At 39.2% G+C, this 26,486-nt stretch overlaps 1 protein-coding gene across 7 annotated transcripts in view; it reads left to right on the forward strand.

The window, feature by feature from the left end:
* The first annotated feature begins 4,283 nt into the window (after positions 1 to 4,283).
* The window catches only part of SYT1 (synaptotagmin 1), a 560,022-nt gene continuing 537,819 nt past the window's right edge, over positions 4,284 to 26,486 (forward strand). For 4 of the 7 annotated variants that reach the window (XM_090042589.1, XM_090042586.1, XM_090042593.1 and 1 more), the window contains exon 1: positions 4,284 to 4,583. The gene's annotated coding sequence lies outside the window, so the exon portion shown is untranslated. Of the gene's footprint in view, positions 4,584 to 4,948; positions 4,975 to 5,004; positions 5,163 to 23,676; positions 23,838 to 26,486 lie in introns of those variants that run through there. The other 3 variants (XM_090042587.1, XM_090042591.1, XM_090042588.1) reach the window with 3 other exon arrangements.

Below are 26,486 nucleotides of genomic sequence, written 5' to 3' on the forward strand. Positions count from 1 at the left end.
GGGCAGACATGCATAACTGCTGTAATTTCTTTATCTGCTCTCATTTTCTCAGCTTTATTCATGATGAGCTCTGAGAGAGTTTGTGTTTCTTTTGCTCTCATTGTGTCCAGGCAGTCTCCAATTTTATGGAATGAGTTGATATGGTTTTCTCCCAGCCTGGCTCATATATATTTTCTCAACTTTTTTTTTCTTTATACGGTCATAATTTACAGAGAACAGAAGCATAAGGATGACAAAGACAAACACTGGCTTATACCATTTTAGCTGAATTTCTGAACTAAGTCATAACTTTCATATTCTTTTACTGAACGCTATTTCTGTACCACTTCAGAGTCTTGGTAATGTGACTGGGACAGTTCCTGACTAATCATTACGCTGAGACCAAGTGGTAAGGTGTTAGATACTGGAGCTTGGCTCATACTGTTTTATACTTCCTGTCTGATATTCTAGGCAGGATTCATCATGTATACATGAACTCCTCAAGCCCCATTTAATTTCCTTCTATTGGAGAATTCATTCCCATTTTAACAAATGAAGTCAACTTGCCATCTTAGACTATCATCACTTCCTGAGTAATGCATGAACAAGGTGTCCCTCTATACCCTCTCTCAGTGCATCTGCATGGGTGGTAAGCACAGTTTCTTGTGCTTCATGAAGACAGTGGGAAGGATTGGCTAGCTCTCTTGGAAAACAAAACATTTCTCATGTGGACCCTCAGTCATTCCACTGACTGTCTTTCTGGCTTGCCTCTACTTATTGTAGAATTTATTTTCCTCATGACTACAGCTATCTTCTAAGAACTTGGTTGCAATTGGATCAGCTGTTTATGGGTAAACACTAGCCCTTCTTTTTGGGAGAATGAGGAAGATACCTGGTAGAAATGGGAAGTTTGTTTGCAGTAATGAGTTTTGTCATCACTCTGTAGCCTGAATAAGATTTTCTTTACATCATTATTATATGACTATATAAATAATTATATATACTAATTTTTAAAAATAGCTGTAGGCCCTCTTTTGCAGCTGAAGGAAAAAAGAAATAAGCAACATAAAACTGCTGGAGGAATTAAACATCTACAGAAGTTTTCCAGTACAAGGTGACTGATCTAGAATGAGAGGATGGCATGAAAAGCTCTTCTTTTTTCCCAACCATTGTCCTGCCTCAAACCAGGCAGGTTTGCTGTGAAGGGCCTTCAAGATAAGAAAAAGGACTCTCCTTTCTGCCCTACTCAGATGAGCTAATTTCTTTGTTGTTTGCACGTAATGAGAAGGGTACGTTGAGACTAAATTATGGTAAATAATATGCGCTCAGCAATGCATGGCCCAATGCCTCAGGTCCTGCGCATGTAGAATTCCTACAGATTTCCATGCATATACTGGGTATGTAAGAAATGCAGGACATGCAAGAAATGGTGGAAGAAAATAGTTAGGATTTTATGGATTAGGGAAGTGAACAGCAATTGTTTTGGACTGTAAGTAACAGCTTACACTGTGTGTATACAAAACGAGGCCTGTGTGTACAACATTTTAAAGCAGGCTAAATGCTTTTGCACCACTTTAATGGTGTTGGTGTTTGCATGCCTCAGCAGCATATTGCGCATTCATTCCAGCCGCTGTAGGAAATTCGGTGGCGTAATGCACCTTAAATGACTTGGGACGCAGTAAACTAAAACTCCTCTTCAGAGTTTTAGTTTGCTGCCCCTACAGGCATGGAGTGAAGCACTGGGCTCTCTGCAGCTCAGGGGCTCTGCAGGCAGCCCTGCAGCAGCCGAGGAAGGCAGGCTCTGCCCAAGAAAAGTGGTGAACCTGATTTTTTTTTTGTCCACCCGAGAGTCACAGAGTCTACATGCATGTGTTAGAAATGGAGTATTGTTAGAAATGCACAGCTTGCATCTTGCGCCTGATAAGAAAGAAACACTGCCAAGGACTTTTTTCCTTGGCCAGCCTTGCCACAGCTCGTCTCATACTAAATCGCAGACTCTCCCCCAGCTTCTCCCTAGCCTTTCTCATGCAGATTACAGAAGCTGGAATTCAACTGACTGTGTCCTTGAAAGGGGGGGGGGTTTAAACTCTTGGTGACCTATAATAGTCTCTGAGCATGCTCAATTAGCTGATGCATATTTACCTCTCCGCCCTGCATACTTGAGTAGTTAATTATAATGTACATGCGATGGATGTAGTGATGTAACCACATGTATGTTTGTATGAAACGAAAATAAGCTGTAAGAGTTCCTGTTTCTGCACACGTGCCCAGGAGGAAAAAGATAAATACAGCCTGCAAAAATTCCTTAGTGGATTCAAAGTAATCTGAGTTTTTGACTCTGCTCTGACCCTATTTGCAAATACACCTTTTGTGCCATCTAATGAGTGTGTGTCTGTGATTTTAGTGGCCTCCAAAAAACGGACAGCAATCTTTTGGAACACATGCATGAGCTGTGTGGGGGCCCGATGCTTCCCTCTACAGCTGTGGTGCCCCCCGAGACCACCCAAGCTGGGTGCCTGCAGGCAGGTGCCTCCTGTGGTGGGGAGGGGGCCCGCCGCTGCCGCAAAAGGAAGTACTACCCCCCCCCCCCCCCCCCCCCCCCCCAGCCCCAGGAATCTTTCCACCGGCCAGCTGTACTGCTCTGTTTTCTGCTCTCTGTCTTATGGTCCCTCACCAAGCTGCTCCTCTTTCTGCCTCATGCCCTGTGCTCGCTGCTCTTCTTTCTGCTCCCTCCCCTATCTTCCTCTATGTCTATCCCTTCCCCAATCTGCCCTGTGCCCCAAGTTAGCTAATCCTGGGCTAAGTTCCTTGTTCAGAACGGACAAAAACACAGCCCTAACTGGCAAACATGATGAAGGAACTTTGGGGTATGGGACAACAGAATAAATGTCTGCTGGATAATAGCACAGTACTGATAAGGTGTGCCCAGTGCTACATGACTTCCACAGTAATCATACCATCCTTCAGAACTGATGAAATACAGAGGATGTCTCTTCCTTTTCTGCCAGTCTGCTCCACAGCCTGGAAGCAATTATTTAGGCTCTGTGTTTTAATGCATATTTCACTAATTATGTTTACCAGATAAAAAGGAGTAAATAGTTACAGAGTATTCTTTTCTTAAAAATCATTTCTTAAAGATTTAATATATAAATGTGATGGTTCCATTACCTTCTTGGACTCGCTGGTGCATCTAGTGAAAGTTTGTTGGAAAGGTATCTGATATGGGAACCATTGGTTACTGATACAATTTTGTTAATTAAATTGTACTTTCTAGATGGCAATTTTGAGGATTTACATACAATACTATAATGTAAACAGTAGCAAACTTTATTCATTAGTTATTTCTAAATCTAAACGTACATCTAGATTTATCTTTGTTTCCCCTTGGAACCTGAGTGGCTCTTTATGTTATATTAAGCATTAGACAAATAGGACAGATCTAATTAAAAGTTGTAAAAATGTGCCGCACTTAATTGAATTTTGTTACAGTTACATTTAGCAGACCAGAGTTAATCAAAGCTCCAGTTCAGAGTGTATGGATCTGGGGAATTAAGTTAGTAGTTGTATTTCCTTACCTAAAAATGCAATAAAATGTGCTCTGTAAAAACCAGAAAACCCAATTATGACAAACTTGATTTGCAGCTATTGATTTGTTTTAATGCACACAAACATCTCATGTCTGTAGAATTTCAAAATGTACACAACAAAAAGGTGTTTTGGGGGTTTTTTGCATTTTGGGTTTTTTTTTTTCAAAAAAGGCTTAGAGATCAGCCAGGTGAGCAAGTTCACCTGCTCAGTTTATAACTGGAAAGCAGCAGCAGCCTCAGCTCTGTTTCTGATCACAAATGTTACGCTCTTACTTTTGCTAGTGCCTGTGGCTCTTGCTCACCACTCTGCCTCACCCCACTCCTCTGATTTCTGCCTAGCTATTTCCCTCCTTGTTGGTCAGTAAATGCCATCCTCTAAATTGCCTAAGATCCCTAGGGGGCGAGGGAGAATCAGGTCACCCAGCCGTCTCTGTTTCCATCACACTGCCTGCAGCGCTGGTTGGGGGCCATCACTTTGCCGGTCCAGAGAATGATTTGATGTCCTTGATTGTCATTTGCAGGGAACTCCCTCCCAGCCCTCTTGCCCCCTGGGGGGGATAGAGACTAACACATCCATGGGATGGGCGATGCTGGCTTAGCAAGTCCACCTATTATGAATGCTACCTGATTGGATGTCAGGCACAGCATCCCCGCCTCTCAGCCAATCAGGGAGCCAGGGCTGGGGGATGATGGGCTGCTTCTCACTGGAGGGATTCCTGGAGAAGCTGCAGTGTGGTGATGCTCTAGAATCTGCACAGCCCCCAGTGTCTCTCCTCCTCCCAGCCAGCAGCAGCTGAAACTTAACACCCTACACAAAGGAGCCCATTGAGAGCAGGGGGGCTACCGAAACCTCCTGGTGTATGTGGGAGGTCTCGCGCACGCACGCGCACACACACACACACACGTTTTTCTGTTGCCGCTTCCTCCCAGGAGAGGCAGAGAGTGTGTGTGATTCCTACTAGACACCGAGGGGAGAGCACTGAAGGACAAACAGACTCCTCCTGCTCTGGTTGCCAGGTAAGGCAGTAGTGTTAGTGCTTCTGCTGCTAGTGGATCTGTCTGCAATGTTTTCTGTATTGCCATGACTTGGGTGTTGTGATCTCTGTGACGTGAGGGAAGCTGAGAAATATAGAGAGAGGGAGACCCAGGTGGCCTATTGTGTGGGCACTGAAGAGAGAGCACATGTTCCTGTTACAGATGCTGGAAAAACAGTTTGCCCAGCATCTTCTAATTCTGAAAGCTAGGCTGATGTCTGGCAATCCCCACCCACCCTGTGTTTTCTCCCTTCTCGGGGGAGGCTGCTCCCCACTCACCCAGTGGGAGGCAGAGAGTGAAATGGGGAAAGGGGGGAGGGGGGTCTGCATGCTGCCTACGTTGTCCACTAAACGAAGCTTCACTTAAAAGCACCGTGAGTATCTAAACAATCAAACAGCAGACAAGCTAGTAATCAAAATGCTCCAGCTCCTGCTGTCAGAGAGGGAGACCTGCCTGACTTTCCCCCTGCTTTCCAAGCGGCTGTTCTGTCTCTCACTTGACTTATGCAGAAGAAACAAACAAACAAAAAAGAAAAACCCCTAAACTTACTTGCTGCTGATTGTAAGTGTCAATCACTTGACGACTTCTTCTTTCTTTTAGCCTCTTTGCAAGAGAATTTGATGCTGAAACAGAGTTTCAGTATCGACCACTTGCAATCTCAGCTATCAAAACACAGGAGGACTAGATTCTGAGGATTGCTTGCAGTCTTTAAATCTAGTGATTTAAAAAAAAAAACATTTGTTTGGTCAGACTGGTGTTGTTCTCAAAGCAATAATCTCTGCAAGGCTTGCTTTTGGATGGTAGAGATCTAAATTGAATTCTCTTTGCATTGGTGTTTTTAAACAAACCTTAATAAAATAACTTGAAGTTTGCCTAGGGAATCTAAAAAAAAAAAATTTATTTCAGATTTTTCATATAACTGCATTTTTCTTCCTTTATCTTGGTCTCCTTTATCCTCTTTAAATTCCTGTTTTGCCTTTATTTGTAATATGGTATTGCTTATATGATGTGTCTACTCCGGATGTTACTGTGGGTTTCAAAGTTAAATGTACATTGGCTAGTTTATTATCTAAAAGTTTAGAGAGCATTGTCAAATCAGAACAAAAATGTTAATGAAACAAAAAGACACAAGTCTTGTATAATAAAGATATCAAACGACTGCAAGCGTCTAGCTGCAAGTATAGTAAGTAAATTAAATGTACTCGTTGGAATGAACCTTTATGGTACTTCCAACAATCTGTAATTCAATCATCGCTGATACAGGCTGCCTTTTACCATTATTCATCAGACCCAACTGAATGATTTCTGTCAGATGGGAAGTGGTAGACAGAAATCTCTAGGTAAATGTAACTGGAAAGCTTTCCAAGTGCAGTCCTAAATGAGCACAGAAAAGCACTTGGCTACAATCTGCAGACAGATGTTAGCATCCAAATAAATCATTTCCTTTGATTGTCGGGGGGGGGGATGTCAACTCTTATTTTCCTTACTTAATATCCATTTGTGAGTGAAGAAGAGGAAACTCTGTGCTTAGATGCCTATGACCTTGTAAATTTAATGAAAGTTCTGCATTTCAATATTATTTCTCTCTTTCAAATACTGTATTTTCTATAGAAAGGTCAGTACAGTAATTCCATACACTCATGTTGTAGCCTGCAACCAGACTTACATTCTGACAAGTACATATTGCTCTTGAGAACAGCTATCCTACTTTGCCATCCATGTTAATCTACCATGTGCATTTTAAACAGTGGTTTCTGTCTGACAGTTATTTCTTCCTTGAAAAACAGAAATGATTAACAGTTGTAAACCTGAGAAAAGACTTCTCTCCCTGATGGAGTGACACCCAGAATTACTTGTATGCATTTGCTTTAGGGGTGACCTTATGCCAGTATTTAAAAATACAGTACCTTAAAACCTTCTTGTTTTTTCAAGAGAAGGCAATTTTTTGGCTACAGGGGCAAATGGGCAATAAATTAATTTGCCTTGATTTTGTGTGTGTGTGTGTGTGTGTGTGTATGTATGAATTCATGGACATTAATCATGCTAAAATGAGCACACTAAAAAATATAAGACAATTTCATTTATAGTTGGATTAGAATTTTCTTGGCTTTACTGGGGTAAAAAAAAGTAAAATTGACCTGATCTTATGTCTGTGAGACCTTTTCCTTTTTTCCTCCAAGTTTTTTGGAATTGCACTACTGTCAGAAGTGTTTGAAGGGAGACTATCTTAATGCGGCATATTACTTGGGTTAAGATATAGTTACTCAAAACTTGAATGCGTGGTTCCTAAATTTAAAAACTATATAGCTTACAAACATAGTCCAGGCAGCTTGAGTGAGAAGAGATCATTTTAAAAAGAACCACAGGGCAGAGGATAATGATATACTGTAGGAAATTATCACACTACTGCATTTGCAAAAGCATGAAATGTTCCAGTGTAGCCTTTAACATATATCCAATTTTTCTCCACATTGAGAGTGCCTAAATGAGCCTTATTAATGGTTGGTGCAAAAGATGCTAAATTCATTTATAGGTATTTCTACTGGAATTTTAAGCGTCAACCCATCAATCCACAGTACAAGTCTCATGCCTACACTGAATAAACATAAAAATAGTTTTTTGAAGTAGATAACTTGTGTAAATGGAACATAGATTTAAAATACTAAAATTTCTCTAATTTTTTATGATTGTAAATGTAAACCAAACATAAGAATGTGGAGGACTGTAAGCATCTTCAGCTGGCTTGACAGGTTTAAAGATGTAAGAGGTGCTACCTGTCAGAGACCTGGAAAAAAATCCATAGTTGTTCAGTTAGCATAAAGAGACCATAAGCATAAAATCAATTTTTCATGATCTTTTGACAGGTTTACAGTGGGTATATTAAAAATAGAGCAGAGTCTTAGCACAAGTTTTTAAAACCACTCAGCCCTGTAGAACTCAAAGTTAATTGATGGTGCCTTAGATGAAACTGAAGCTTTTATGTGCCATATTGTAGTTGGTTTCTTGTGTATTCAACAGTAGATGGGAGATTAGTCTAGGAAATGCCAATATATTAATGTTCCTTGTATACTGAGATCTAAGTAAAGATTATGGTGCATCCTATTACCCACTGTGTTAGAGCCATCAAAGTTCCAAAAAAATTGAAGGAACAAACAAATATTTCTCTGTATATTAAAAGAAAAACATGGAAGCATTATCTGTTTAGATTCCCTGTTCTTTGCAAATCTACCAGTGCGGCACATCTGCACATGCAATTTTATATGGAAAAATATCTGATCATTTCAGCTTACTTTGATTCTCTCCAGGATATGTTTGTTTTAAGCATTATTCTGTATCTGGGAAGAGCTTAATTTAGAAATACACATACGGAAAGCTTGTTAGCCAACTATGAATTTGTTTTTACCAGTGACATTTACAAAAAATACGTCAGGTTAAAATAAAAGCATTTGCCAGACTGAATAAACAAAGTATTTTGTTAACAAATATTTTAAGACTGTTATGTACAAAAGTCCTCTTTGCTACAGTAGGCTTTATGTTTATGATATACTCCAACCAATGAGAAGATTGATTAAACTAGGTATAATATTGTACCTCTCTGAAAAAAAAAATAGCAGCTCTCTTAGGAAGTCCAATTCAACAATATAAAGAGGATATCTGTACAGGACTTTTAATGGTTCTTTGGTGAAAGGTTAAGAACAGACTAGAGGCAATGTAAAATGAGGTCTATCTGTTTTTCTCATGTATGTCGATTTTTGAGAAGAGGTTGCTTATAAAAACAATGTATGGGAACCTTAAACAGTTGAACACAATTGCATTTACTTTTAGACGTTTTGTCCTAAAACAGTACATATTTTTTTTATGCAAGACCTAATGACAGAAGCATGAGACCAGCTGTACTAAAACTGTTCCTTTTCTAATACTTTTTGTCAGCTGTCACAATCAAAACATTGTATTAAGCTCTTATTCTTTCCAGAGATTTAATTGCTAGGGTGTCATCAGTTTTATGGATTTCCATTCTTTCAGTTTATTCAGAATTCACATTAGAGAGTTTATTATTGTCTTCTTTATTTGTCTTTAGAAACTCCCCATTTCTCTTTTGTGTTTGTATTTGCATTTCTCCTTTTTTATTCTAGAGGGAGTGATACCTTCTATGTTTGATTCTCAAACATTGGTAATCCAAGATGCCACTTTTTTCTTCCAGCCAACCCTTTTTCCTGACTCCACTGGTGGGAGGGGTGTGGAATAAGAATTAGTACATAAAGTCTACAGGAATGCTTATTTGCAATGTAATAAATCTGAGTAACATTCACATAACTTTTATATGGTTCTTTGAAAAGAGAGACTTTTTTTTTTTTTTTTTTTTTTTTTTACATACAAAACCCCCCAAACAGAACTAGTTTGGATTGTTTAAAGACCTTAAGGGAAAAATTTCCAAATGTTAACCAGAAAATATGGGTATGCAAAAATGTATTGTGGTTCTTTAAGCAATATTTCTTCTATTATAGTGACTACATATCACAACTGAAGATACATTGATTAAATCCGCCTAATAATGACTTGGTGGATTTGACCTTTTTTGCCTATCCTACTTTGTATTTTTTATCTGAAGATATAATTTTACTGCACTCTGGGTGAAATACAATCTATCAGTTTAATGTGGGTAGCTAGCTACAACTGCCTACCTAAATCTGAGACAAGGCTGTAAGAAGGTTCCTCAGCCCCCTGTGTCAGGTACGGGTTGGCATGGTGAGCATGCAGACATTGTAGTATAATAGCAAACCAATGGTACATACGGTTCAGTTCCCTGACACAGATGCTTCATAAGGTGTACACCCACATATTCAACAACTAGCCAACCGACTTTATTTCCAGTGATAGGTTTTTAAGAGCTGGTTTATGGCATGAAAGATTTTACCACTGCTCTATTTTTCTCCTAGCTGTAGACACTGTGGGTATTCATTATTATTATACCCATCATGTCTATTTGACTTCTCTTAATAAATATTCAAATTCTGAGGAAACTTTAGAGGCCTGGGAAAAAGTTAATAATGAATGAATATTTAAAAAGGGTACATGGGATAACTTGGGAACGGAGTGCCTGGCATCACGGCCAGGCATAAGCAAGGAAAAGTTGACAGGAGATGCAAACAGTAAAAAATTTAAATTAGTAACATAATTTATGCTAATCAGTATTTTTTTAAATAAAAAAAGTCTTGTCCTGCAAATGCAATGTTGGTTTTGGTGGACTAAAAATTTGATTAACATAATATTTGAACCTCTTTAAAGAATTTTACTTGGGTATGATCACACATTTAAGATATCTAAGAACATATAAAGTTAATTCAGCTTGTAATAAGTTCGAGTAAAAAATATTAATTGATAGCTTGCAAAGCTAAAAACCAGTAAAATAGTAAAAAAAATAAAGATGACGGGGATGGGTGAATTATATGGATTCAGGCAAATCACTTGATAAAGTGCACTTAGTTGAATACATGTTTTAACACAAAATGCAAGGTCCTCCTCCTAGGAACAAAAGATATAGGTCACATATATGAGTTGGGGCCTGTATTGTGGAAAACAGTGTTTCTGAAAAGAAATTAAGGATTAGAGTTCATAACAAGTTGAATATGAGCTCCTGTTGTGATGCTATAACTAGGAAACCATATGTGAAACTTGGATGTGTATGCAGGGGAATATCAAATAGTAATTCAAAAGTGATATTATCCTTGTCTATTGCATTAATATGACTGCTAATGGAATAATGTGCCCAGCTTTGGTGTCCATACTTCAAAGAGGATGCTGAAAAAATTGAATTACTTCATAAAGCCCTACAATGATGATTTGAGGTCTCAGAAATATGCCTTATAGTGAGACAAAAAAAGCTTGATGTTTTTAGTTTATCCAGGAGAATGTGAAGAAGTGCCTTGATCATGGTCGACATAGAAAAGAAATTTCTTATAGGAGGGGATTCTTTAATCTAGCAGAAAAAAAAGTCATGAGATAGTGTTTGGAAATGAAAACTGAAAAATTGATATTGGCTATGATTCTAAAAATTATATTTATTAATCATTGGAGCAATTTATGGCTCTGAATTATATGTCACTTCAAGTGTTTACATCAAAACCTTGTATCTTATGTTTAAAACAAAAAAAAGTTGTGATTTAATGCAGAGATTAGTGGGTGAGGTACTTTGGGTTGTGTTAATGCATGTGGTCAGACTAGAAAATGTCAACAATCTTCTTGCCTAAAATTTAAGAACATGTTTCCATAAGGATATCCAGTAGTAGTGAGTTCTACAAATTGCTCTTTTCACAAGGGATAACTCAAACTATACTATTCTCATCGATTTTAATTGATGTTTATATTTTAATGAATACTGTCTTATTCTTGTGGTCTGATCAGCTTCTGTCTCGTTCTTTACACAGTTCATTAATTCATTGTGCATCCTTTTCTTTGCATATCTCGTTTTTATTTTTCCATAAACTAAGTAGTTTTAATCTAAAAGACCTAACTTAAAGTGCTCTAAAATCTGTATAAACCTTTCCATTGTCATCTTTTGATTTTTAGATAAGACTCTGAAACGCAATTCATGGAGAACTCTCTCTCTACCTGTATTCAGATTTCTCAGTTGGAATTCTGCTCCAAAAGTGACTAAATCAGCTAGGTTTTTCAGCTAGGTTTTTCAACTTTTCTTAAATAATTTAAGTTATACATATGTTTTGTCTTCCAATTTTTCCTTAGCCTCACTTTTCTAGATCATTAATAAATAGATCAAACTCTGCCAGCTTTAATCCATGATAGTATACTGCTTTTTCTCTCTGTAGACTACAGCCTCAAATGAGGGGCTTGGATAAAGTGGTCTTGCTAATCCAAGTGAATCTCTTGTTGGTTACTTAGCTTCTATTGTTGTGCTGGATGGTCAGGTGGTTGAATTTATTCAATAGTTAGATCCCGTACCTGTGAAATATCAACAGCACTCTTTGCACTAGTTTGCACAAAACCATTGTGGATACGCCTTCTTTATTACACATTATATCTCTATAAGTCAGGTGCTACCACTGCCCATCTTCTATCCAGACCCAATAGTATGTGGAAGTTCTTGTAGTGGTCTGTTGAAATAGAGACAGTTTTAAATAGAGTAAATAATATGTAGGCATCTCACTGAGTTGTCAAAGATAAAGAATCTGGGGGTGACATGGGAAGAGAGACAAATACAGGGGAAACATAAATGTTTGGCCATGGATGGAACCAGTTTAGTCCTCCAGATTCTCTGGCATCAAGTAAAAATTATATTTATTGTAACAGTCCAAGTGTTTAATTAAAGATATATTTGCTAAGCTATTGGTTTTAATTCAAACCAGTTTATCCTCCAGGTGAAACTTGCAAATTGATTGCCTTTTTATTTATTCTGTGTTGCGCTTTACCACTGCTTTTGTGTAGTAATAATCAGGAATTATCCAGCATTTGTCCCTCAGTTTGAGCTTTCTGCTGCTACAGAAAGAACAGAGGCACAAGAAAAAAGTGTTCCTGTGACCTTGGCAAGGTCAAATATACCTTTGTGATATCCTGTAGTCTTCTTTACAGCATTAAGCAATCTCATTGTGTGCATGGCTTTTAATATTATAAACACTTACAAAATCAGATTGAAAGATGACTTTATGTACTGAATTTATGTATATTCAATTTAGTAGCATGCTTACACATTGGGATAATACTCAAACAAGTCTCCAAGAAAAAAAAAGAAACAGCTGGGATGAAATGAGCTTCAGGACCTTTAGCATAACTCTACATTAGTGACTTTCAAAATGTATATCTTTTTTTAGCCACGACCTAAATGTATATGAATATTTTATATTCACTGGCTGGTTTTAACATTGTACACTGCGTAAGATAACTAAGCAGCTTAAATATTAAAATAATTCATTTGTATAAATGCTGACAAATCTATTACAGTGATGGCAAATAAAGCATAAAATCCACTATGCAAATCAACAGTTTTTAAAAAGCGGTAACTATTTTAGCTTACGGTGGGACAGCCACAAGAAATTAGGATCTTAAATTCGGGTACTGTATACTCAGATGATGACAACTGGCTTCCAAAGCAATAAAAGGCGAAGTGTTCACAAAAGATGATGAATCAGAGTCCTGAAGGCATAATTTGAGACTGTGTCTGCTCTGTCTATTCTTGAAAAAACCTGAAAGCCAAAATTCATTTCTGCTTTTCTAACTAGGCTGTGGATCTCTTAGCCATCAGTTGGACTCTAAAGTGTATACATCATATCTTGATGTAATGAAAGATAATCAGTAGTACTATAATGGAATTTGACAGTGCTATTCTGGTTGAAGTTCTTTCAGAGTTTCATTTCAGTATCAACATGAATTGAATGGTTTATAAATAATCCATGTTTCCTTTTCTACTGGGTTGAAATGTGGCACTCAGTAGTGATATGTTTTGTTCAAATATCATTAACAATTGGAACTGCTGACTTGTTACCTGGTTAACTTCAGGTGGATGGGGCCAAACACTGTGTCAAAAGTGTCAAATGTTTGCTGTTATTCCCTTAGTCTATGGTGCTCTGCTTCTCACATTTCAGTTTTGTTGCCTTTATGTAAACAGAAGCAATCTTCTTGGTGAAACACCTGATCTAACATTTTCAGTCCATTAGCTTTTGTAAGCTTTCAAGAAGCTGAAGAAATGTAAAGTTAAAGGTTGCTGTCACCTATATGTGGGGGGAAGGGTGCAACATGAGTAAATAATGAGCCTTTTACTATAAAGGTGCTTTTGAAGGTATCTTTATATTTTGTGCAGCTGTTCAGTAAATAAGCATGCTAGGTCCATAAAATCTTTTGTTTTGCCATGGACCTTGTACTGATGATTGTGAGGTGCTTTGCTATAATGGTCATGCCATGAGGCAATACAAGACTGAGAGATAAGTAACCATGCCAAATATTTGCCTTGGTGTAGCCTTGTCCCACTTTCAGCTATGATAATAACAAGGCTGATTAACTGAAATAATTTTAATCTGGTTTAATGGTAGGTAATTATTCTATGGAAATTTTCAGTAAAATATGCATCTTAGTATTTTAAAATTAAATTTTAGTACGAGTTATTGATTTTTTTTTTTCATTTCCTATGGTATAATATTTTAAAAAGGGAGAGGGAAGTTCCACTGAAAGTTTTCAACTGAAATGCTCTTGAGCATTAGCTTTACGCTCTTTTAAGGCGAGGACATTTATAACTGTCATTCCGTCTTCATTTTGAAAACTCTGTGGGTCTTCATGTGACTATAGCACATACGTGTCTCAATGCTTACATTCCTGTGTCAATGAGAATTATAACGGTGCCAGGTGGAGATAAAGAAAATGGGCTAAGGCACATCTATGCCTACCTAAGGAGGAAAGAGAAGAAAAGTGCCCACAGTATCCAAGTATAGCTGTAAACATTTGTGCACGTGCTGTTGAGGTAAATGTGAAAATCCTAACATAGCATTACATACAAGAGTGAGAACATGGTTTCAGCAAGGTTAACAACATGGAAGGAACAAATTCACCACAAGGTCATCAAGAATCTTGGCAAATGTGTATGTATTCATCAAAAGCAAATGCAAGCTGGCAGCGATAGCAGTAAGCTTCTCCTGGGAAAAGTTGTACCCAAGAACACATGGACCTAACCTGAAATGGAAGCATGCATTGATGGCTTGTTTGTTGCTGCAAAGCAAGCAGATTCCCCATACTGCTGCTTTCTGTAGAGGACTTGGCTTATAATGATATATTCAACTGAGATTTACAGTAGACTGGAATTTCCTATCATAGGACAAGTTTCATGCCATTTGGTACATTTTAATTGCTTATACTCTTAAAGTACCTATGAATAAGAGATGAAACAGATGAAGAAAATGGCACAGAATAAAACCATCCAGTATCCATCATTATTTAGACAACCCAGATTTAAAAGGCATAACCAGATACTACTTTTTCTTATATTCCATTTTTGACCCGATTTTAAGGACTTGACAAAGAGTAACATTCAATGTCAAAATGCACTTCCAGTTACACATTATAATGTATGATAGGCAAGTCTTTGGCCTTGTGCATCCTTTATGGCACCTGGAGATCAAAAAACTTTCTGTAACCATGTCAACCCTCTCCATTTTAAGAGACTCAATGCAAAATTTTTCTGCTTGGAAATCCAGTGAATGTTCTTTTTGTTTTATACTGTTGTTTGTTAGATATGCTGGTATTGCTGCTAATACACGTCATGTTTGATAAGTGGGATTTACTAACTGTCATTAGAAACTAGTTCTGTTTAGATAACCATCATATCCTGTAAACCAGTTTCCCAGAACATCCTGTACATTCATTTACTAATTTATAAGCAGAATTTATAGGTATCTCTGCCTATTTCCCAGGCAGTGAATTATTATTCCTATATCAAAGTATTTTGGTTTGCCAGTTAATATGAAATAGTGAACATTTTTTAAAGATAACCAGTATACTTGTAAGAAAAAATGAGCAATGGGTTCTTTGGATTCCTGGAAGCTCAAAGAAGGTGGATTTTAGCTGTGCGTGGCTGTGAGTTGGCTCCTATACCAGCAGTCTTCCCGCGGCTGTACTAGGTTTTAGGATCTAGTTGTATCTAACCTTTACTGCATGCAGTCCAGAGGACAATCTGGCACCAGTTAGAGTATCCCCTGATTTGTTGTCAGGTCTGAGGTTGATGCAAACCATTCAGCATCTTCTGTGGCCCCCTCACACCACTGTCTGTTCTTCCACTGGAAAGTGGCTGGCAATAAATGACAGTCTAGGCTATAGCATAATGATGCAAGAATAAATGCAAGAATATTCACAGAAACTTATATAGCACAGCCATATCTTCTACAGAAAGGTAAGCCTTCCTCCTCTGGCTTTCTTGCCAAAGCTGAACTACAGTTCTGTTAAATCTTAAGATTTTATTTTATGAAGATCTGTGTATATCGGTCCCATTTTTTTCGGTTATTGCACATGTAGCCAAGGTGTCTAAGTAACCACATGTGCAAATTGTCTAGGGACAGACATTACACACAAACAGGTTCAAGTGATCAGAAACTGGTTTAAACCTGTAACAGAATAGATGTTTCAGCCATTTTCAAACTGGTTTATGTGCACTGAACAAGTTTGAGATAAACCTGGTTGAATGTTTTCTCAGACTTAACTGACTTGGGTTAAACTGGTTTATGCAATGTCTGGCCTAGACCACTTGCTAATTTAAGATAAATCAGACTCCCAAAGCATCCCAGCATGCTTTCTGGGCTGGGTGGGGCTCTCTGCTCCACAGCAGGGCTGGTCCCTCCCCTCTGCTTTCTGGCTGCAGACTGCTCCCCCACCCCCCCACACACACCCCTCGCCACTCCCTGCTAAGCAGGAATTTCCCCTTCCCCTCTGCCTTGCAGAGAGGTGTCTGTGTATTAGTTAGCAGACCACATGCTGGTGATGGTCCATGCTGAATCCACAAGTAGAATCAACAGGTAGCTGGTAATATCCCTCTGTCATTTTCTTAATGGGATGATAAACACTGTTATCAATTCCCTGGTGGGCTAATCAGAGTGTCCTGCTGGGGCCTGGCCATGCCCCCCCTCAGCTTAGTGCCATACAAGGGAAGCGGGGGCTGCTCTAGTGCCTCCAACCCCCCTCCCCCCCCCTCCACACACACTTCTAGTCTGAGCCACTCTGCAGGCATGTGCCTGCATTTCTGGGATGCCTGTTCAGTTACAAAACTGATTTAGCTTAGCCAGGTTAGACTAACCTCCAAAGATTGACTCAGTTCAGGCTCAGGCTTTTTGTATGGCTGTCCCTAGCTGTTAAGACTAATCAAAGTAATATCTGATATCCATGAATAAAATTAACCTGACAATTAACTTTATTGAAGAGTAAGGAAAATATAAGACCGATTTTACAGATGGAGAGCAGAAATACAGAAATTTACCCAAATGTCACACTGGGACCATGAGGCAGAGCTAGGAATTGAACTTGCTTCTGGTGAATCCCAGTTAATGGCATTAATCACAAAATCCTCTTTCCTGTATAGAGAAGAGTATGGCTTCTTATAAACCTAGCACATTCCAAATGCTACTGAATCTTTTTTTAAACCAAAAGATTTTTCCTAGAAACTGCTGTGTGCAATATCGTTTAAAAAAAAAAAAATGCTAAGTTAAAATCTGCTTCAGGTAAATGCAATTATTTATTTAATTTTGAGGTAGTTTCAATGTCTGTATTTTTACCTCTGACAAATGATTTAATTGCAGTATCTTGTATATAAGGGAGCAGCTGGTTAAAAATAACCCACAGTACTCAGAGCTGAGTTCATGTGCAATTTTGCCTTATTATGAGGAAACTGATGTGTCTTTTTGCAAAATCCCTGCAGAGCTGTCAAGAAAGAACTAACTTTCTGTCCTCTGGTAGAGTTTTGAACGGTAATTAAAACTTTACTATCAGCTCTTTAGGAAGCTAGAAAGTTAGTCGATTAAAATAAGTTAATCGAAATTTAACTTGTTACCTTGAGGGTTTTTCTTTATTAATTTCCCAGGGGTGATTGGGCATCTAGTAAAGGGCTAGTCCTGTCAAATGGCAGAGGGTGAAAGGAGCGCTTCCTCTTTCTTGTGTCCCTGAATCAAGTCGGGATCAAAGGTCTATCTAAGTTTGGAACCCCATCAATGCTAGCAAGTTTTATGCAGCAAGGGCTACAAATGTGGCTAGCATCACATCTTGGAAGAGGTGAGGGATAATGCAGAACCTGACTTTGCTCTGTTTGCAGAGCAGCAGTTTTAAAGATGAAATGCAGTGAGTGGCAAAGACTGGAAGCAAGCATGTTAACCCTCTCTAACACTTTCCGATGAGAGCGAACTTCTGGCTAGCATAAACTACCCAGATGCTGCTCTGTCCTCTCCACCTACCTCGTGCCTGGCTTCCAGAGCCACTGCAGGGACTGTGCTGGGTAGAGGAGAGGGGACTATGCCTCTTCACAAGAACTATATGAACTGTTCTTTCTGGGGCTTTCTTCATTGGTCATTAAAGCAAATGGTAACACTGCCAGTAGGCTTTTGAATAGGACATACAGGTGCAGGGGATCAAGAAATTCAGCACCAACAGTAGTGCAACAAGCTCACAAGATAAGGGTAGGCCTAGGGATGAAGCTATACAATGAGAAGACAAAGCATACCTGATACTTCTCAGGAGTGCATTCTCCCATTAGTGCTGCCATACTATTTCATTTACTTGGATACAGTACTCCTGGGATCCACAGCTGTCATATCCCTTCTGATTCTTTCCTCTTTATTTTAGCATGGACTGTGGTTTAACTGTACAGTTTTGGTCTACCTTTTTTACTAATAAACAGTCAGGTTTTTGGATTTCTATTGTAGAACCCATTTAATGTATTTTGTGTAATTTGTCCACAGAAATTGGTTCAAAGTGATTTTGAGAATGTGTGACCCTCCTAAAGTCATAGCATCACAGTTTTTTAAATGGGATCAGAAGACTGTGATGTTAAAGCCTCAGGGTGCAAAAAAGAAATATTTTTAATGTTGTGCAAGGAGAAAATGCAAGGGAAAAAGTCTTATACTATAAAAAGGTAAAACAGAGGAGCTGGCAACAGGGAGATTAAGATATGATGTATTTGTAAGCTTATAAAGATTTTGCTTTTTAAAAACTCAGATATTGGTTGTTTCACAGTGCTGCATATTGCAGAAAGCGTATGTTCACATTAGATCTAAAGTAGAGTGTTAAATTAGAACAGTCTAGGAAGAAAAATTCAGTACAGCATGTGAAAAATCAGATCACAGCAAAATGGTCGTCCTTGTTGGTATCATCTGCCACTAAAATTTCTCACTTGTTTCTATCATCCTTCAACCTAATAGCTAAATGTGATGTTTTGGTAGTTAAGTGAACCTTTATAAGCCTGATAAATCTACTATATATAATGCAAAATAGTAGGTCTAAAATCCGTTACACAGTCAGAGCACAACTGTTTTTTCTGCAAATATGGAAATTCTTATTTACCTAGTTTCTTCCTCTGCCCTACTTTTCCCCCTGTATTTTGATATGCACCCACATAAAAGCCAATTATACTTTGACCATAATATAAATAATAAGAGGTTATTGTCACCAACAGAAGAAAATTTGTTTTAGAAGCCTGTGTTCAAATATAAGTTGAAATGTTTCAAAAAGGGACTAAAAGCACCCATTAATATGAGAAATGGTCTTCAGTTCTTCAATCATTTTAGGTTGAAATACAGCGAATAAGGTCATTGAAAAGTATAGCTTATAATTTCCCCTCAGTCTGAGTACTTAGTTTAATATGAAACCCTAGATTATCATTTTTACTCATTGGGGAAATATCCATATCTTGATCTCCCTCTACAACACTGGATATTATTAATAGGTAAGCTTAAATGTGGAGTCTACTTTCGCCTCCCTAGCCTTATACCTAGAAAATATGCAAGATAGATTTCTTCTTCTTTTTCCTATGGGAACACCTTTCTGGAGTTCTAGATCCCACCTAGAGTCGGAGGGAGTCCTTGATAGCACAGTGTCAACAGAGCCACCTTTCAAAGTCCAGACAGTGAGATTTTTTTGCAGTGACACATGGCTACCTTGAAGATGACCCTACTGTGAATCCCACAGGAGCTTTGTAACTTTTCGGTGCAAGTTAGCTTTCTCTGCCAGGAGGCAAAATCCAGAGTGAATGGAATGATGCGGACAATATCCATAAGGAGATCCTTGGGGACATTGCTTCCATCAAAATTTTTTCTGGGAGACAGTAATTTGGTCTGAAACTTATTGTGTGTGTCTGTGTGTAAACATTTGGTGGGGCTTATCAACTCTGTAAATTATCTTGAAGTCTTTTGCAAATCTTATTAGGCTACATGTCTGCTTCTTCCATGATACCTCCCATTGCAGAATCTAACATTGGCTTAAGAACAGAGTAGCACTTACTTCACATAATAACTTATTTGTTTTCATAAAGTGGTGCTGTGATGGTAGCCAGTTAGAAGAACACTTAAAAAGGTAAGATAAATAAATTAAACCACCCCCCCTGTGTCTTCACTGAAGCTTAAAACAGGAGTAATAAGGAGATAAGCAGGTATCTTTTTTTTGATCAGGGAGCTCAGATATTCCTCATATCTTTCCTCTTTCATGACTGAGCTGCTTGCTTCCAGATGGCGCCTATGCATGCAGGGGCGGGACACGTAGTCCAGTCTGTTCAGCTGCAGGCTTTGGTCATCAAAGGGACCCTTGGTGCTGGACATGTTAGTCTTTTCAGAGTTGTTCAATAGCCCGTCCCTTAGCAAATACTCTCATTACTGTGCTTTTATTTGCAGCTGTAAAGGCTTTGGAGTAGCTTCCTTTTGTAGTTGATAATAATATTGTTCCAGGGTTCAGCTGATAAGAAATTCAAACATCCAGAGGTATCTACCACCTTTCTGCAGAGACTGAATGTATTATCGTTTCCAAACATGTTCAGGAGCACACAACTTAGAGCATTTTGAGTTTCTTCCAAGTCTTGGTTTCTTAGCAGCCAATTTCTTTTCATTGTGTTGCTGCTGAAATGTCCATAAATATAGCATCAGATTGGAGGAAATATCAGAAATTATATTTAAATAGTAGGAAATTGGTGAGAGACTTCTACCAACAGTTTAGAGGTGTGATCTCAAAATAGAAACTCAGCCTGCTGTGCCATAAAGATACTAATCATTACTTGGGGGGTGGGGAGCATAAATAAATCTTAAGACTTTTTGAAAGCTTCGGTTTTATTCTTTCTCTATTTTTGTGTAGCTGTTTCATGTCTACTCACTTCCATTTATCTGAGTCAACGTGATTCCTGATTGCCCCAGGGTCAACATTAGTGGCTATGCTGCTACCGGTATGGTGGTGGCTGGTCCAGCAGTACAGCCCCTTCTATCTTTCAGCCCCCACCTGAGGGTGGGTGCCTGGGGCTGGTGCCCTGGTCACCCCCCCTTTTGTTACATTGCTTCTAATTCTTAAATTTGGTCTTTCCCCTCCCCCATTTATCAGGCTTCAGATTTTTTTAATTGAGGAAAAATAACATGAAAATGGATGTAAGATTTGATTGCATAACAAATAATGATCCAACATACTGGAAGCCTAAAAAGGTATCATGTGCACAGTAAAAAAAATATTGTCATTATACAATAGACAAGGTGATTATCTCTCACACACTGTTGACCCCATGTATTCATTATTGTAATTTAGTGGGTTAATCAGGTAGCTGCTTAATAGTAAAAGAATGCCATTTCTGACTGCTGCTACTATGTTTCTTCTGAGGAGATTACAAGCTGAAAATGTGACTGTGGATGGTAAGTAGGGGTATAGGTTGTGGCTGTGTTTGTCTAAAGACATAGGCAGACAAAGTTATTTGGGTAAATCTGATATTTTTTTATTAGACCAACTCAAATGGAAAAATTCTTCTTTGCAAGCTTTTGAAGACAGAGACCTGCCAACTGCAGATGCTTCCCCAGTCTGAAGAAGGGTATTTGTGTATGAAAACTTGCAAAGAATTTTTTCCAACTGATTGAGTTGGTCTAATAAAAGATATCAGATTTACCCAAAGACCTTTGTCTGGGTGGTAGATAAGCACTGAGCCTATATTTCTAAACTAGCATATGAACTCCTAAGTCCCACAATGCCCCACTGAAGTCAATGGGACTTTATAAGGAAAGATGAGTGAAGAACAGCTCGTGTAGTAAGAACTGACTACAGCATGTACAACTGTTTCCATGAGCAATAGAGTTTAAAAACCTTCATCCTTTTCTAGTCATTCTACTGAGAGTGACATAGTGATATTTCTGTTAAGGATCTTCTCAAGTAACACATTAGTGACATCTTTGTTTATAAAAGCAGACTATGGAGATTAATAGAATTATCTGAGATGTTTCAAATTGCCTAGGAGGAGGAGATCATTATCTATCTATCACATTCTGTTTGGTTTTCAGAATATCTTATGTAAACTCCTGTTGCATTTTTATAGACCCAGGCTGCTTTAATCACTATTGAAACTGTAGGATTTTTCCTTAGTGTTTATCTGCAAACATTTTAATAAATATGTATTCTTAAAACTGGAAAAATTCTCAGAGTTATCGGCTCATTATTATGGATAAGACTATGACTGAGGCATTTTGGTGCTAGAATTTATCTGTTCTGAAGTTTGTCTCTGTTTAGCAACTTTCATTTCTGAACCAAGGTTGCATTAGCTTTGCCATATTACAGCAGTGTTAAAAATAATAGCTGTAAATGTATAAGTTCAGATGGCTATCATACTAGATAGCTGCAAAAGAAAGTAGAAGTCCCAGGTGGAAAATATTGTCATTACTCACCATCTCAGCACCTCAGAGAATGATGAAGGTCATTTTACTGGTATTCAATATTAAAGGACATGAAGAAAAGAGCCTTCAGAAATGTATTTTCTGTTCCTTTAATCGTTGTGATTGTAAGTTGTTTGTAAGACATTACAGTGTTGTGCAGTGAAAAAAAAAAAGAAACAAACATTTAAGTCACTTGGTTACACTGAGCATTTTTGCCTAGGGACAGACATTACACACAAACCGGTTTAAGTGATCAGAAACTGGTTTAAACCTGTAACAGAACAGATGTTCAGTGCACATAAACCAGTTTGAAAATGGCTGAAACTGGTTTCAGATAAACCTGACTGAATGTAGTATCAGACTTAACTAATATGAATTGAACTGGTTTGTGCAATGTCTGTTGCAGACTCCTTGTTGATTTTAAGCTAAACCAAACACTCCCAGCATACTCTCTGTACTGGGCAGGGGGCTCTCTGCTCCACAGCAGCGCTGGCCCCTCCCCTCTACTCCCTGGCCAGAGTTCCAGCAGAGATGTGAAGGCACACAGCATCTGCCTGGCTGCTCCCTGATAAGCAGGGATTAATTCCCCTGGCCCTATGCCTCACACAGACACTTCAGCATTAGCTAGCAGACCACATGCTGGCTACAGTCCATGCTGTGGGAGACAGCAAAGGCAGACAGGAGTTTTGGAGCTAATCAACAGGTAGCTTAATGGCCTGCCTTATAAGAACTGTTTAAGAAGAGCTTCATTAGTTAATGGAGAGAGGCTTTGTTCTCTTAATGGGTTGATAAATAGGAGTGTGCAAAATGGGCCATATTCAATTTGGATTTGGATTCAGCCCAAGTTGGAGACAGTGATTTGATTCATTGATTTGGATTGCTGTCCCCAATTTGATTTGGCCAAATCTGAATTTGAAGATTCAATGCTGATTCAGAGAAATCAGTGATTTGGCCATAGACACAACTTTAAATAGTTTTTCTACATACCTTGATGTACCAGGCATAGCTCATGAACACTGTGATGCTGGGGTGGATGGAACATCCCAGAGGAGCATGGCGGGGGTGGCCCGCATGCTTGGAGGCGAACCCAGAAATGGACTGGAAGTACTTCTGATCCACTTCCAGCTGTGCCCGGGGCGGGGGGGGGCAGTTCCCTCCCGCTGCCCCAGCTTGGCAATTGACCATGGGGTGGGGGAACCTGGATGACCCTCCCCAGACCTAGGAGACACCAGTCAGCAAATGGAGTGGGGAAAGGGGGTCCCAGTGTGCTCCAAAGTGCTTCTGGTCCACTTCTGGGTCTGCTGCCAGGTGTGCTGAGGACCCCTCCCCACAATGCTCCTGTGGGATGCTCCATCCACCCCACCATTGCAGTGTTGATGAGCTGCCTAGTAGGGCTGTGCGAGGCTTTGGACAGAGCTTTGGATCCGGAGAAGCTTTGGACACTTTGGGGTCTGAAGCAGCATGTCCAGGTCAAAGCACTGGCCTCATTAGGCTTCCCAAAGTGGTTCGAAGCTTCCAAAGCGCTTTGGAGCCACCTCGGAGATCCAGCCATAAGATATAATGGGGAAACAATAAAATACCTATAACTTTGTTTTTTATCTGATTTGGATGAAATTTTCAGGGTGGTAGACTCTGCAGAGAGCATGAAGCCTGCCAAGTTTCAAGAAGATAAAGTTATAGATATTTCATTGATTTCCGCCATTATATCCTATGGCCAGATCTCCAAGGCAGCTCCGGAGCTTTGAAGCCACTTCAGCCGGATCAAGGCAGAAACCTAGTCCAGAGCTCCAGATTGGATCATGGCCATCCAAAGCGGCCAGATCTGAAGCCGAATCGGATCCAAATCGACTCGCACAGGCCTACTGCCTAGTACCTTGAGGTATGTAGAAAAATGTTTAAAGCCCTGTCTATGTCCGAATCTCTCTGAATTGATTCAGAGGGTTCTGATTCAATTTGGAGAGGTTAAAAGGTCCACTGATCAGATTCAGAGATTTGTCTGACCCCAGCGCTCTTTCCTGCCCAGGGCAGGGGGTCGGATCGATGACCTACTGAGGTCCCTTCCGACCCTAATCTCTATGAATCCAACCACCGAATTGGGCTGAATTGAATCAGGGACTGAAGCTTTGCACAGCCTTAATGATAAACTGGGAGATAGGGGTGATAAACATTCCCTGCTGGGCAGCTCATGGGGGGACGGGAAAATAAGAGCATCCTGCTGGGGCCTGGCCACACCCCCCTCAACTCAGCTATGTGAAAATGAAGGGAGGGCTCACTCCAGCACTCCCTGGCTTCTAGCCTGAGCTACTGTAGGTATGTGTCTGCATTTCTGGAATGAAAAAGGAATTTCCATCCATCTCCAAATCAGTTCAAGCTTTGCAGGTTAGACTAACCTGCAAAGATTGAATCAATTCAGGCTTAGGCTTCTTGAATCTCTGTCCCTAGCCTTTATGTTTTATCTCTTTTTATTGTGATAGTCAGAATGCATCTTTAGTCTCCTTTTTTGTGATACTAAACACATACCCTTGCATCCTCCCCTTTGCACTTAAGGAGCAGAAGCATGAAAACTAGAGTTGGCCAAAATATATAAATTCACTAAAACTGAGAGTTGAGTTGACAATTTGCTTTTTTGCACAACAGAATTTCTGATAAAGTTCTGTTTTTAGTCCTGTCAAAACAAAACATTGCTTGTTAAACAGTGAAACAAAACATTTTGTCATGAACCTTGAAGCAGTTCATTTGGAAAATGTCAAAACATTTCATTATGTTTGACACACTTTGGCCTTTTCAATTCAATTTTCACTGTATTATCCAGAACAGGGGGTAGAAGGAGATTAGGTGTGGCTGAGGGGACAATATAGCACAGGCTGCAGAGAAATGCTGAATGCAATGAAAACTTGAAACAAAATATAAAGCTAATTTTTTAATTGGGTTATTATGGAAAAAATAGTTTTAAAAAACTGTACTTTTCATTAAATAAAGAAGTCATCAGAAATCTTTCAAAAAGTTACAAAGTACAGTGTAAACTTTCCCAACAAATCATACTAAAGGTTAAACTCCATCAGAATAAGCAATGCAACATTCTTTTTGGTTTAGGTTATGCTTCATTGCTTTTGAAATAGATATCTTTGGGACACGTGCCCAAACTCAAGATGTGGTCTATGTACTACTAGGATGATTTGGTTTCTGATGAGCTGCTTTTTTTGCCAAAGAAAGAATTATCCAAGACATGCTACTGAGATGAACAGCTTGATACTGCTATAGTTCCAAAAAAGTATAGCATGATAGGAACTAGTCAATGTTTGACGTTCTTGCACATTACAGGCAAGTGTATGAACTAGCACCCTGGAAACATCCTCAGAATAATGCTTTTGTTCTGTCTCAATTTTACATGAATGAGAAGACTGCGAGCTAGATATAGACAGGTCATCTAGGCATTTCTACTCCAGTGTTGCAGTCCCAAATATTAGTTGTCTAGCCTCCCATCATTCCCTCCCCGCCGCCAGGCTGCATGTGGGGCTGGAATCAGAGGCTGTCACTGACTCAGGTCAGCATCAGCCAAGGGAGTGGGACCGGCCCAGTTCTCAGGCCATAGCAAACAAGATTTGCCCAAGGCTAAAGCAGCCCTGTGCAATGCCACCTGGGATGGCAGCTATCACACTCTAAGTTAACCCTGAATGAGACCTGGCACAGATGTTTGATAAAGCTCTCTGACAGAAAGCCCTTTAGGTTAGTACACATCTATCCAGGGTTAACTTAGAGTGGGATCCTCCATTTTTAAAGTACTTTATGTACTGTGAATATCTATCCTGTTACAGCTGTAAAGCACTTTCTGCATGCCTAAAGATCATAAAGTGCAACATCTGTACTTTCTTGTATATTACAGGCAAATTTGTGAGCTAACACCCTGGAAATATCCTCAGAATCTCTCAATTTTATGGGTGAATGAGAAGACTGAAGGCTAGATACCAAAAAGTCATCTAGGGCATTTATACACATACGTTTTTTCCTGGGACATGCTGGAGATCTGCTGAGTCTGCTTTGGAGCAGACTCAGTTAATTAATTCAGTTTGCTCCACAGGCGAGTACAGTACACCACATGCAGTTCTATAAGTGGCAAGTGCATGTCAGCACACAGAAAACAGTGGCAGCGTGCTTTTGAACAAAAGTACCTCCAAGGTGTTTTAGTTCAAAAGTGCGCTGCTGCCATTTTCTCAGTGCAAATGCACATTTTGCTGCTTATACAACTGCACATCTCACAGTGCTGGGTGCTTTGAAAGATGCTTTGGAGAGCACAGGGCCACCTAGAGTTAGCCACTAGGAAATGCTAAGTACTAAAAGGTGAATTGAAAGTCCTGGTGGTCCTTCAAAAATCACCATTAATAATGCTAAGTACATGAGCATGTCAGAACTCCTGCTATTCTCATAGACTTAAAACAGGCAGTAAAAGTAGTTATTCCATTGCTCAGGATCTAAAATGTCTAGTCCCACTTGTGAAGGGAGGTATCAAAGGCTAAGTACAGGCATTCAA

This window comes from Crocodylus siamensis, chromosome 4 (genome assembly GCF_052110815.1).
Source record: "Crocodylus siamensis isolate JL-2025a chromosome 4, ASM5211081v1, whole genome shotgun sequence".
In the NCBI taxonomy this organism is placed as follows: Eukaryota; Metazoa; Chordata; order Crocodylia; family Crocodylidae; genus Crocodylus; species Crocodylus siamensis.